Genomic DNA, 15847 nt, shown 5'->3' on the forward strand with positions numbered 1-15847 from the left:
ATGAGATTAAGTTACATTCTTTCTATAACTGTACCCATATTACAAAACAATCTGGCAACTGAAATGTGCCAGAATTCATTTCTGTTAGATGATAGAGCAGAGTGATCTGCTTATGATGCTATTTATATTTCAGATGTATGCAGGTGGTCCTTGACTTACGACCACAATTGAGCCCAAAATTCCTGTTACTAAGAGAAACGTTAAGTGAGTTTTGCTCCATTTTACAACCTTTTGTAGATGACGAGGCTGAGCCCGAGGGAGGGGTCAAATGTATCATCAGTCATGAGTCCTTGCATGCCCACAAGAAATCTAGGCCCAGCCCACCTTGAATTCCTTTTTAACTCCTGCTTATTTCCTTTGACCATTAGTAGTTCAGATTCTTGTAGACAGCTTAAGCTTGCAGTAAATCTTTCTACTCATTTGAACTGCCTGAATCTCCTGATTTCCCCCATACTTTCCCCTTTCTTGCCACCATTGTTAACTGAATCACTGCAGTTGTTAAGTTAGTAACCGTTAAGTGAATCTGGCTTCCCCACTGATTTTGCTTGTCAGAAGGTGGCAAAAGGTGATCGCATGATCCCGGGACACTGCAACCATCATAAATATGCGTCAGTTGCCAGGCATCTGAATTTTGACCAGGTGTCCATGGGGGGCTGCAATGGTCATGTGAGCCCTGGTGGCGCAGCAGACTAAAGCACTGTTATTAACATCAGCTGCCTGCAATTACTGCAAGTTCAAATCTCACCAGGCTCAAGGTTGACTCAACCTTCCATCCTTTCTAAGGTAGGTAAAATGAGGACTCGGATTGTGGGGGCAATAAGCTGACTTTGTATAAATATACAAAAGTATGAAGGCTATTGCTTAACACATTGTAAGCCGCCCTGAGTCTCCGGAGAAAGGCGGCATATAAATGAAATTAAAAAAAAATTAAAAAAAAAATCATGTCACTTTTTTCAGTGCTGTTCTAACTTTGAATGGTCACTAAATGAACTGTTGTAAGTCAAAGACTACCTGAATACAAACATCAATAGTCAAACATATACAGGAATTCATTATTGGTAACTTTCTGAAACAGTTCTAAAGAAACTGGAAACATTGACAACAGTGCAGAAAAGCTTCTTTTAAAATCACAGTGCAGTAATAGACTCATTTGTCTTAATGGCCCCATCCTGAATGTGATACTGCCAAAATTCACACCTTGCCTCATTCATTCAACTTAGACTCACCTTTCAATGATGGGGAGCCTGCTGGGCAATCACAGGTGCTGTGCCAATTTCACGCTGAGCAAAAATGATTCAATCAACTCCCTAAGTGCTAAACAAATAACTAATTTGGCATATGTTCCTATGAAATGGGCAGGAATCAGATGTGCAATCATGTTTATTTGCAAGAAATTAACTCTGTCCTGGAACACAACTGGAATGATTAGGAAATGTTATGATCCTGGAACAATGGAGTCTCCTGTTGATTAGGTCAAACCCAGGATTATATTAAAACTAAATGTGCCTAAAACTCAGAGAATTATTGTGTGGCTTGACTTGAATGTAAATATTTTAATTAGGAGATGGATTGAGTGATGTACATATGGAAACCAGATAATTTTTTTCATCTGAAAAAACTTTACTAACTGAAAACACACTATGTATTTGTGTCCTTTAAAGCAGAAAATGTTCTTTCTGAAAACATCACTTTTGGAAATGAAACATTTTTCCTACAGATAACACAAACTGACATTGTGATGTAGACTTGAAGATGTTATGAATTCGTTTATACTGTAAAAATAAATTGCAAGTTTTATAAACAAAATAGACATTAGGGCACTCAAGGGATGCAATAAGAACGCTACAATAAAGTTATTATTATTTTGCCAAAGACTATTAATTATAGTTTTACACTGGAAAATACAGAGCTTTTTAATGTATTAGCAAGAAACATTATTTATGATTTGGTAGATTTAAAAAATATAAGCAAAATTGGATTAAAAGTAATTTCTTGTCAGTTTGGGGACTACAAAACAGTATGTGTTATAAAAGTTATGATGTAAATCTGGCAACAATATAGTGTAACCCTAAAAACATGTGGACTTGCAACATTGACTGGATGTTACAGCATATGATTTCCAAGGGCAGCTTGTGTGTCATCACCCTGTATTATAAAATATCACATCTGTAGCTGGGCAGCTGCTCACAGGATCTATCTTTTTTCTGACTTTATTCTTAAATTTAGTTCTTTTCTCAATCAAGTACCCCAATGGGTCATAAGTTCAAAGAATTCTGCATTTTAAGTAGTGCACATTTCTAATTAATCAGAAATTTACATGACTTTTTTTTAAAAAAATCACAGCATTACAAGAACATTCTAAGCTATGTAGAAATGAAATATGATCATTGCAGACTTTAGCGGTGATCAAATCTCTGGTAAATTTATTATCATATGATGATAATATAATGATACTTTTTCTCTTTTTAAATGATGCCTAAGTGCATAAAACTTCCTTAGCTTAAAAAAACACATAGTTAATGAATAACAACTTTTAACAGTTGAATTAACAATGATGGGCTGAACTCACATTTCCTAAAGTGAAATATTAATCAGCACTATGTTTAAATAACACGTGTCACACGAAGAGAATGTTCTCCATTCTTGATAGTTCTGTTTTCCCCAAAGAACACAGACATAAAAATTAACTGCTTTCTACTTTGCTTTCACTTCATTCTACAACTATTGCCATAAATTCACAGCATGAGGCCCAACAAGGGATTCTAAGTGCTCAGTACTTAAGTAATGTTCCAAGAGACTTTCAAAGCAAGAGCCAGTGAGTACATCTCAACAAACAAAAAAACTACATAATTACAGCTTATTGTACCATTTGTTTTCCTAAAGCCTTTCTAACAATGAATTTTTATTGTCCTGTCTGAACAAAAGAAAAAAGCAAAGCTTTCTGTGAAAAACTTCTTAGCATTTGTTTAATACTTATTAATGTTAATACTTATTTTTAGAGCTTTTTGTGCTTCAGTGTTCCATATGTTTATCTACAATACCCTGTCTTTCTATCAATCTGGTGCTTTAAATCACTCTATGGACAAGAATAAAAAAGGTTAAACTGTCTGGGAGTATATGTGTCTATGCATGTGCATGTGTCTGTGTATCTTTTTGTGTGTGTGAAGATTATTGGGTAGGGTCTCAACAGCTCTCATTCCCCTTCTACAAAGACTTCTTTCTCTTCTTCATGTCAATGAACCATCCTACTAATCTCTCCCTTTCCCTTCCAACTCTCCACTTCTTCCTCCCTGCCATCAATTTTTGTTCTCCTCTCTTTATGGTCAATTTATGATCCAAACTGTCCAACTCAGGATCCAGCCTACCAACTGGTCTCTCCTATCCCCACATCCTAGGATCCAAAGTTTCCTACCCCAGGATCCAACCAATGTCTCCTATACACACAAATATGTATGCATATGCACAAACCTATACACATACGATACATGGATAAGTCAAGAGAACCTGGAATTGATGGAATGTTACTACAAGAGCAGATCTAATGAGAGGGGATATATGACAGAAGATATATGGACAGAAGACCTGCATCCACAGTAACTGAGAAACAGCTACCGGTAGTTACCCAACACTTTAACATAATGAAGATAAGCTGTTCTCACAACTTGAAATAGACCAACTATACATTACATCTCATACTCAAGAAGACCCAGAAGAATAACTGGGTTTGCAGCCAGCATCTGAAGCTAGAATGTTGGTATCACCATCTCCATTACAGAGCACAGCTGCTGTATGTCTATGTTTTAGATGACGGCAATAATAATTTCCTGCAAAATATGGTCTAAACATAGGTGCCTATTACAAGGAAATCTTTAGAAGTCTATAGTAAGGTAGTAATTTAGAGAGAAATAAATGTATATTTGTTGCTTCAACTATTATAGTCCAAGAAGACATCTGTATATTGTTACCAATCTTCTCAACTCTATTTCATGCACCCTATGTAATCTGTGTAATGGACAATAAATCTTGCAATGTGTTACTATTAAGTTCTGGAAAATATCATCTTTTAGTTTCTGACTTGGTCATTCAATCAGTATAGTTATCACATCCACATAACAATACTATGAAGAACTAGGTGCTGTTGATGGGAAGGCATATGCAGTCCTCAAATAGGTAAGTATGGTTGATTGTGTTTTTTGAGATTGATGTACTGGACAAAATGTTTATTTCTTGGAGGGGAATGTTGAACCTTATTTCATCATGTCAGTTTTGTGCCAAGTATGCCTGCAATTTCTCAAATATAACTTGTCTGATTCTCCAGCCAATCTTCAATAGCTAAAAGAATTAAGTTGTAAAGGTATAAAAACCCATTTAAATTCTTGGTAGTCATTGTTTCATCATTTCCTAAGTACAGAACACTTTCTATGTGAGTAAGTATGATATAGTATTGCCCCATTATGCAAAAAATTTAAGCATCACTATCACTTCTATTATGTCATCATTATGCAAATGATATAAATCACAACAATTGTAATAGAATTAAGATAATATTAACCTACACTTAATTCTCTCATTCAACCGTAAGTAATTATGATTACTTAAACAAAATAGATTTGCAACTATCCAGACAGAAATTTGCTCTACTGTTTTCTAAGTTTGCAAAACGAGATCCCGTTTAAATTGAAGATTCACTGTATCTAGTCTTGGTATAGGTTTCTGCTTTGTCTTTGCACAACCACCACTTTTGTTATATCCTAGCTTCTATAACATCTCTGCAATTACACCAACCCAGGTCCCCACTGAGTGGACAATCCGTCAGATTACATAGGAATAGTCCACTCTAGCTGCTAGAATTTAACAGTTTTGTGAAAGGTGAAATAATGATAACAGCGAAACAATGGGACTAACTTCCCCTATCCTTTCCTTGTCTCTTGAATATAATACTGGAAATCAGCATTTCTTTGATTGTATAAGAAAGTAGGTAAGGAAATCTTACCTCATCACATGAGTCCCTTCTGGGAGAAGGGCGGTATACAAATTAAATTAATAAATAATAAATAAATAAATAAATAAATAAATAAATAAATAAATAAATAAATAAATAATTGAAAGTCTTCTTCCCAAGATCCACTTATAGAAACTCAACTCCATTTGTGATACCTCTTTGCATTTTTTTTTATTCTACTCAATGTATGTTGTGGTAGAGTAGAATTTATGAAGAAGGATACCCAAAATAAACAAGAACAGCCTGGCAAAGTGTTCAACCCAGACCCTCCACCTCCTGACTGCAGTGCCAAGACTGACGGATGTGTTCCCCACCTGATGATGAAGATATGAAAACCATTTGCTTTGCAACAGTGATTCAGAAGCAATATGCCAGAGGAAAATAGGAATTGGCAATGGGAACAAGAAATTTCATGCAAGCATTGTTTTCTGCTGATTCTAGATTGGGTGTATAGGACTTTAACTCAGTAGTGGAGGGGAAACGTCCCACAGCACTAACATTCCAGTTATTGAAGCATAAACAATAGCTGAGAACAGATTTCTTGCTGGAAAAAATCTGGACACCCTTTTAAATAGATATGAACTCATTTTTCTTGTACATTTAAGTACTGGAATGCATAGTCTTCCTCCCGTTTCTGAATTTCACATAATATAAATGCATATAATACACTCTTGAAACATCAATATTTCTCCTCAGTGTTAGATCTCTATGTCTAGAGATCAGGATACTCTTTGAACCCAGGGTTATTATTTGACAAGAATTTGACTGCGAGAGAAAGAGAATGGAGATGGAAACAAATTTTGATTTAAATTTAAATTAGATTTAATTACCATTAAGTTTGCTCACCATTCAGTTAATGATTAAAAATTAGAATTATGTACATTGTAGGAAAGCAGAGGGATACTACTCAGATTTTGAGGATAGTATTTACTTTGAGATTTAAAGTTAACGGAGCTGAAAATATTTTCGGTCAACAGATATGAAATTAAGCAGTTAGCTATTTATATTGATTTGGCTAACTAATTGGCTTGTTCCAAAATCCCTTGAGGATGGCTTCCTTAAAACATTGAAAATGTTAGTAATAATTATAAATAAAATAATTAATAATATTTTAATAATAATTAGACAGATCACTGATTTTATTGATTAGTTCAAGTTGGTCCTCAAACTAAAAAAATACTTTCTCACCTCGCTGTATTTTTCTTTCTCGTTTATTCCAGCTAATAGACAAGTCCCTTATTCCCTACTTTATTACATATGTATAGGGTGTGAAAGAATTCAGGGAAAAAAATTAGTCATTTATACTACTTGGGTGGGTTTCTGTTTGTTAAAGAGTCACTACCCAACAACAATCTGGCTCATTCTTGTTTTATAGAGCACTTCCATTCCAGTCACATGAAGTTAATCTTTTAATCATTTAACCAGCTATACAACTCTATTGAGTGCTGGGTCAAATCTAGTTTGCTGAGGTCATGTCTTATTCAAAAAACAGGAGAATATTTTTCCTTTTTTGATAAGACATTAGTGGGTGGTGCTGGACTTTTCTTAAGTAGTTATTCCCAAGAAAAATGAACTTGGTATTTGTAAATGTCATACATTTGCGGCCAATTTCTACACATAGAATTTGGCTAAAGAGCGGCTAATGATTAACAAGATAATTTAGATAAAGGAAAAGGAAATGGGGTATGTTTTTAATGTGAAGTTAAAGTTAAATGTATCATTTCCTACCATTATCTTCAAGTGTGATCACGGTTACATATAACTCGTGTGTTTCTTTTTAGAGATCTTTATATATATCATCTTGTAATTCAAAATAGGTAAACATATAACTCATTTAGAAAAAGAGATTGTTTTAGTAGTTGACCCCAATGAGAAGATAAAGCAACAGAAGTAATGGAAGATGCTCACTTACTGTGCCACACTTCTTGTTATTGTTCTTGCCACTTGACCCATAAATAAGTATAAAAGAAAATTCAATGCACCTTATTCCCAAGAAAGTGTACAGAGAATTGCACCCTTTAGTCTCAATACTTCTAAAAAGGATAGCAGGCAAAGATGATTAGGGGACTGGAGGCTAAAACATATAAAGAACAGTTGCTGGAATTGAGTATATCCAGTTTAATGAAAAGAAGAACTAGGGGTGACATGACAGCAGTGTGCCAATATTTAACGGGTTGCCACAAAGAAGAGGGAATCAGCAATCAGCTATTCTCCAAAGCACCTGAAGGCAGGACAAGAAACAATGGAAGGAAATTAATCAAGGAGAGAACCAATCTAGAACTAAGGAGAGATTTCCCGACAGTTAAAACAATTAATCAGTGGAACAACTGGCCTCCAGAAGTTGTGAATGCTCCAACACTGAAAGTTTTAAAGAAGAGATTGGGCAACCATTTGTCTGAAATGACATAGGATTTCCTGCCTCCAATCTGAAGCACTCCACATGTGTCCAGATAGCTTGCTTCTTACTCTTTTATTGGAAGATAGGCCCCTTTCAACTCTGTTATTCTGTTTATAACCAATGTCAATGAAAGCACACTAACATCAATGTGCAGTAGGATTTTGGGGAAAGAGTTAAATCTAAACCAGCAGTTACGCAAGAAAGCAAATGTATAGTTCCAAACATTAAAAAGATCCAAACAATGAAGAGCTCCTTCCTGCAAAATACATTAGGCTTAGATTCCTGGCCAAAGGTCATCTAAGGAGGTCCCTGATAAGAATGATTCAAATCTGACTTTTATAAGTCTTCCAAATTCACTCCCAAAACTGATCCAGGTTATAACTTGGAGTACTGAGTGCCTTACTAGCCTCGAATGAACTAGATCCCAATGAATTGGATATGGCGAAAACAAAAATGTAATATAATAGGGATATTATAATGGATAATATAATATGGATATGGATAACACTTTTCCTCATGTCTCATTAAGACTTTGGTAGCAACTCTTGTGGGGATATGGGGGCCTTTACCCCAGGCTCCTGGGGTTCCATGTGGCCTAAAATGTTCCTCTCTTCTAGCCATCAGTTTGTAAACTAAGGCATTGCATCTTTCTCTCAATATTTTCCCATATTACTCTTTCATAAGGATCTGTGCAGTCCAGGCAGTCCCTTAAATTTACATAGAAAATTGAATGATTTTTGGGTGCAACTGCCAAATGCACATGCATACATACCACTTTAATATAAAACATGTCAGAGTAATATGCTATAATCACAGATTAGTTTTATGGTATGAACTTGTAAAGAATGCCAATCAGAGTGGACAGAATTTGCTTTTAAAAGACGCATTCACACTGTTCAGTAGTCAAACTGAACTTCGAATGTGTATTTGTTTTCATTTCTTATTTTTATACTATGGCTGAATGAGTACTACTCTTTTATTATATGCTTTAATGTTATGCTTGGATTAGAGACATGTGGACTAATTGAAAGCACACTTCCACAATCCCCAAAACATATGGCCTTTTGCAGCCTAGCTAACGTAGGGATAGTGAATAATAATGGCAAAAGCCTGAGGAGTGGAAAAGTCTGAACCAAAACGTTTGCAGTTGGCATCACTGTCAGGATGAAGTGACTAAAATACAATTCTAAGTTACTTCAGAGAGGAAGCATGTCCAAAATGCTGTAGCCATTTAATTCTGTTGCATTTAAAAGCTATTTGAATTGTCACTCAGTTTGTATTCTTGACTCAGTTATATTTCATCAGGATAAGACCCTTAATATAATAGCAGTAGCACTTAGATATAAATGCTGCTCCATTGTATTTTACAGCTCTCACTAAGTAGTTTACAGAATCAGTATATTGCCCCCAAAAATCTGGGTCCTCATTTTACTGACCTTGGAAGGATGGAAGGCTGTCAGCCTTACGCCAGTGAGAATCGAACTGCCACGCTGCTGGCAGTCGGCAGTCAGCAGAATTAGCCTGCAATACTGCAGTCTAACCATTGCGCCACCACAGCTCTTAAACTGATATGAGAGCAATCAAGAACAAAGGGGAAACCAGAAGTTAGGATCAAAAATCTGAAGATTCATGGTAGGCTAAATAGACCATATTGTCTCAATACAGACAAAATTTTGTTCTTGTCTCCAGGAAGCCAGGTGGGTAAGTCCGTCCCGCAGATGTTGTGGTCATATGATTGGCAACATTCTCTGAGATGTCTTCTGAGATTTCAGTTGCTCTTAAAATTTGTTTGGGATCCTCAGCACATTCTCAGAAAATTGACATCTGACAATTTTCAGAAAGGAACATTAAGGGATGCCAATACTTATAATTCATCTCTAACCTCTACATATACTACTAACGCTTGACAGTCTTATGGAAACAGTAATTGAAACACAGGTTTTTTTCCTGAAACATATGTTTTTATAATCTCTCAAAAGCTATCCGCTTTAAATATAAAAGCCTTTTGATTTATTGTTTACTGAAAGTACAAATTTGTCAGAAACAGAGGCAGTCAGGTGGAAAAAAGATGACATCTGAAAGCAAAGAATTTGGCACAAGATGAAACATACAAGCAGAATATCCTTCTATGCTCATAAACATACATAATCCATGTAACAAAAAAATATGAAAACACTTTAATCATACTTTTAAAAATAGGGAAGGTATGTATATTGTCTGTCTAAATAGCACTAGAGATGCAGCTTATCCTATAGTCTTTGGGAGCATGTTGCCACAAAAAAGGCTTTATCTCACATTCTCATATCTGAATTACTTTTATGGAAATTTATAAAACAAGTCTTCAGAAGATAATCTGAATGAAACAACAGCACTTTAAACTGAGAGAAAAAAAATAGAAGCTAATGATGTTGATGTAAGACCTCTGAAATGGCAGTGTTAAAAAACATACTAGAGATAAATTTGGTTCCTGCATTCTGCACTAACTGCATTTCTGGAGGTTACGTACTATCCAACTGCTCATGTATTTCTACTTTCCTTACTTGTTGGCTTGGATCCTAACATTTTTTATCTTTTAATGGAAAAACCATTCCATACACCCTTTCATGAATTGTAAGCTGCTCTTTTGTTTTACAGAGAAAATGATTTTGTACTGGGTCCCAAGGTTAACTATTGTGCCTTTATCCAATTTACTTTGGTTATAAAATAACCAGCATTCCATTTATAGAAAAGTTGATAGCCTTGGAAAAAAGAGACATTGGGACAATATAGAAAAGATCTGGAATATGTTTTTAGTTTACAGATTTCAATGCATGTACAATATAAAAATGGGGTCCTATTTAAATAGTGTTGAAGTTATTGCTTCAGCTTTTGATAAATGATATGATGTTCATCCTTATCAACAGAGTGAGACAGTTGTCTCAGGAAGTAGATTAAGAGTACTGAGATGGGCTTTTTTGTTTTAGAATAGAATAAATACAAATTTTTATTGGCCAAGTGTGATTGGACACACAAGGAATTTGTCTTGGTGCATATGCTCTCACTGTACATAAAAGAAAAGATACGTTCATCAAGAATCATAAGGTACAACACTTAATGATAGTCATAGGGTACAAATAAGCAATCAGGAAACAATATCAATATAAATTGTAAGGATACAAGCAAGAAAATTACAGTCATACAGTCATAAGTGGAAAGAAATGGAGTGGTGGGAATCACCCATTATCAGAATGGGGAAAGAATTATCTTTGTTTTTGGGTTGTTTTGTGTCAAATGGCAAAATTATTTGGCTGGCCTTGGATACACATCAACTTCCCGAGCCTGGATGACATCTAGATATAAGGATTTCAATCCTATAATTGGCTATTGTTGAGAAATATATAATAGGATCCTCCAATGCAGATTAAAGCCTTACCTGTAAACAGAGATGCCAGAATTTATAAAGGTGTTGGAAAAGGCCAAGGAGCATGAAATGTTATTACTTACCTATGTATACTAAATAATTGAGAACATTAAACCCTCCCCAAAAGCATTATGTGAGTCAAAGATTATAGAAAAGCCTTTAATTGTGTTGAAAATGCAAAGGATCTGCAAGTTCTATTATTAAAAGTCAAAATGTGTAGAGAAAAGAATGGGACTAAAATTAAATATAAAGCAGACCAAACTAATGACAATATGCAAAAAATCAGCCACATAACGTACAATGAAAATATCAAAATGGTAGATACTGTACATGGTTTTATGCCTAAGGAAGGATTAGAACTCCCGATCTTCCAGTATCTAACCTGATATACACCAAGTAGCTCTCAAAAAGTACAGGTCTTGATTTTTTTATGAAGTACTACTACTTCATACTACTATGAAGTAGTATATCATATTTCTAAGTTTTCATCTAGGCTGTTTTGTCTCAATCAATCTTGAAGGGTTTTTTCCTCATGGATGTTTAAGCTGGTCTGCACTTGCTTTTTTTATTGTCTCAAGCACATTATAAGAAAGAAAAACACATGAAATTAGAACATTCACAGATAGGCTTATGAAGTGGGCAAAGTCTGTATGCCAAAGTTCTTCACAAATTATGAAGACATATAACTATAATCCAATATCTATCTGTCTATGTACTACTACTAAAACTCTACTAATGTCTGCAACCTTTAAGTGGGCCAAATGCTGCATCATAGAACAAAACATTTTTAACCAAGGTTAAAATGAGCTAAATTACAGAATGTGCCCAAAATCCAGGACTCAGGATTCCTGTGTAATTGGAATTTGGCAAAAAAAAATAATAATTAATCAGGATGTAAAAATTATCATAAAGCATTTTATGACATAATACAAAATATCATAAAATATTTCCTATGGTCAACTGCTGATGTTTGACCATCAAACATAATAGACTATTCTGGGGACAGATAACTTTAAAGATTTGGCCTTTAAAATTCTTGTCTAACTATGATGAGGGATATGCATTTAAATGGACCTTGGAGGAAAAAAAATCTTAGTTAGCAACAACATGTAAAGATAGTAATTTGCTCCTATGTTGTCCCCCCAAAAATGTATGTCCAAATTAGAGATGGGCTTCAAAAATTTTAGCAAGGGGTTCTCTGCCCAGTTGTTGGGTGGGTATGGCCATGGTGGGCATGGCCTAGTTGGCTTCCTGAACCATGGTGGGGGGGCGGTGTTTTTGCCCTCCCTGGGGTCCGGATGCTTTCCTCGAGCCTCCGGGAGGGTGAAAATGGCCTCCCCAGGCTCCGGAGGCCCTCTGGAGTAGCCCTTCCAGTAGGCCCATTTTTTGCCCTCCCCGAGCCTCCATGTGTGCCCTGCACTTACCTGCATCCAAAATGGGTGACGTGGGGACTCCTGGAAGGGAAGGGGTGGGTGGCGCCAGCCAGAAGTGGGATTTGAGGGTTCTCTGAACTGCACAGAATCTTAGCTAGAGGTTCTCCCGAACCCCCATCAGCCCACCCCTGGTCCAAATTGATGGGAGTATGATTCTCCTGAGCCTATGATAATAAATTTGGGCATTTAATGACATAAGAGCATAGGAAAAGGGCTTATGTTCATATATATTTTTCTCTTTAAAATATGGTTCAAATAGTAAAGCATCTTATCATAATTTTATTATTTCCAGTTTACAACCATGAAATATGGAAAGAGTCTCACAGTAACAAGCAGAGGTAAGTAGTCCAATGTAACCCATTTAGAAAAAGAATGAATGCCCTGGCATTACATACTACTGGAAAAGAACCAGTTTCTAAACATAGAACAAACTATGCATATTAAGGAATGCCCATAACGGCTCTTAAAAATATTGTATTATCTCCAACACATCTGTTATATCTTGCATCCATGGGTGAGCTCCATAAAGAAGAGAAAAAATCTTCAAATGAAAATCTTGAAGTGCCTTGGGAACAAAATTATCCCTTTAAGAATAGTAAAACTGTAGGGCAGCACTTAAAAATGTTTCTGGCTAATAGCACTACTGATGACTTTTGTGTCTTCTGTTCCAAAAAACACTGAGAAAAAATACTGAGATATCTGTACTGTACTTCTACAGTTGCTAAATATGTGGCTGAACCATTATCCAGTTCCATAATCCTGCAGAGATGAGAAAAGTCGAGAATAGTTTTTACTTTAAAAAAAAAAAAAATCAACCAACCTAATTAAAAACTCATTTTAAAAACATGTCTGCTTCATGAGCATGTACTTTTTTGATTTCTTAATTTAGACTTGGTTCTATGATCAAGAATTTCTTAGTCATTTTAACCTGGAATTTCCCTCTTTCCAGGAACTTCAGTATTTTTAAATCTGGATTTCCTATCATTTAAATGTATTTCATATTTAGTTTATTCTTTTTTCACCACTTTCAGAAATTTTATCTGAGCTTTTCTCTTCTGTAATCTCTTGAGGAAATCTATCTCCAAACTGATGCTTTGCAACTGTTAATGTGAGATAGTTCCCTTATTATACTAATCATCAGGTTTTTAAAGACATATTTTATTGAATAAGCCACAATGACTAGGCTAATGTTCAGCCATAAGCAATTGTTTACAAACCTCTATTGTGGAAAGATTGGTAAGAAAACTGGGAAAATGTCTTTGCTAGGTGTATATCTACTGAAAAGTTATATGAAATGGCACTGTACATAATTTAACATATTTTAGGGTGTATATTATTGATCCTAGAATAGGGATGTCAAACTCGCGACCTGCAGGCCAGATGCATCACACACTGGCCATGCCCATTCCAGTTTAGCGAAGGGAAAAAAGGTGTGATATGTCATGTGACTCCACGAGTTTGACACCCCTGTCCTAGAGACTCAATTTGGTGTAGGGGCTAAAGGCATTAGGATGGAAACTAAGAGTCTATTTTGCAAAGCAAATCTGAAAAAATAATTAGAAAACTGTAGTCAACAGGAGTTAAAATCGATTTGAAAGTACCTAAAAAAGACTCCAGCAGCAATTTTCAGATACTTATGACGATCTAACAATAGTTCAAAGTTACGATAGCCGCAGAAAAATTGACTTACAACCCATCCTCACAGTTATGACCATTGCACCAATCCCCACGGTCATGTGATCACTATTTGGATGCTTGGCAAATGGGTCACATTTGTGATGGTTGCAATATCATGTAGTCACACGATCGCAATTGCAACTTCCAGCTGGCTTCTAGCAAGCAAAGTCAATTGGGAGAACCAGAATCACTTACGGTAATTACTGCATGAAACACTTAACTCCTGTATGATTCATTTAATGTTTACAGTAAAAATGGCTGGCCATGTGATGGCTTGCTAGTGAGTGATTTGCTTAGCAATTGAAATTTCAGTCCCAATTGTGGTCATAAGTTGATGTCCATCAGTACAGAAAATTGTTGCATCTCCCTGAATTTTGTATTCTGCTCGCCATCTTTTTCTTGATATTTCCTTCCTTCAGGCTTTCTTAGTTAATGACTGATATGCTGACCTGCCTTATCCATTATCTTTCCTCCAAACAGATGTTTAAAGTTAGGTTGACTCTCTGATTATGCAGAATAAAACAGCTGCCTCGTAAATGTTGGGTATTGTGTAAGGCAGCAAAAGACTGTTATTATATTTTTACTGCCGGGGATGGAAAAGGGTATTTCGGGGATTATCTTCCATTTACTATAAAATTATCTGATGACGTGCACAGAATTCCTCCTGATTTTTGAATGAATGGGTGGCATCATTTGCTATATTGCTCCAAACAGCAGAAAATGCCTTGGGCTGTACTATAGCTGTTTCTCTCCTTGCAAAGAATTAGGAAGACATTTTAGAGAGAAAGAGCAAATTATAAAAAGATCATCAAGAGATCGCTCTGGCATAATGTTTCTGTTCAGCTGAATAAGTACTTAGCTAGCAACCAGACAGCCAAATGATAAGCATGAGGTTACTGAATTCATCTAACACAAAATCAATTTTTTTCAGCCTTACTTTGATTGTTTTTGTGTACTACAGCCAGAAAATTAAAATATTATTCAAGGCAGTATTTTAACGGGAAATATTCCACTTATAGAACTGCCAAAATACTACTTCCGCTATGAAACACTCTTTCCCTTTCTCATCAATACAGTACAGTTTTAGCTAATCTATCTAGCAAACTGTTCTCTATTCATAAAGGCAGAAATTAAGCTACTAGAGATCTTATAAATAATATAAATATATTATTTATTATATAAAATAAATAATAAAATCACGCTTCACATAAAAAAGGCCTTTATTAATTAAAAAGGAAAAAAAATGATAAATCGCTTGCACTCCCTCAACTTCATCTGTATTCTTATTTCATTATGTATCCCTTTGCCAGGTCATACTTTCCAAAATAAAATAACATTTGAGCAATTCTTGTGAGGGGGAGCCGAACAGCCACTGCTGAGCTCCTATATCAGATATCTCACTAGATGAGCACTGCTAATGTCAGGCATCACAGAAGCCTGTTTTTGAACCAATTCAGAATTTTCATAGGGAAATGACCTGGTAGAAAACAGAATTAAATACTATAGAATTAAATATTTCTCTGCTACTGGTACTGCCCTCTGGAACATCTTGCCTCCCTGATGTGAAGTTGGCCTCAACCCTCCTATCCTTTTGTAAGGGCCTAAAGACCTGATTCTGCCAGCTGGCCTGAGGCCTTAATGGGGAAACAGCACAGTGGAGGTGGTTGATGAAGTAACAACAGATCCCACCTCTCCCCATTCCGCCCCCGCCTTCCCCAAGTGTCCTTGATTTTAATCTTGGTTTTAATTTACTCTTGTTTTAACATAGATGTATTTTATATATGGGTAAAATGGGTGGGCAACAATTTTTATAAATGAATGAATGAATGAATGAATGAATGAATGAATGAATGAATACATACATACATACATACATACATACATACATACATACATACATACATAAATACTATATTCTAAAAGGGGGTGAAGATTTA

The sequence above is a fragment of the Pantherophis guttatus genome, chromosome 8, assembly GCF_059756535.1.
Source record: "Pantherophis guttatus breed Tessera chromosome 8, ASM5975653v1, whole genome shotgun sequence".
Lineage (NCBI taxonomy): Eukaryota > Metazoa > Chordata > Lepidosauria > Squamata > Colubridae > Pantherophis > Pantherophis guttatus.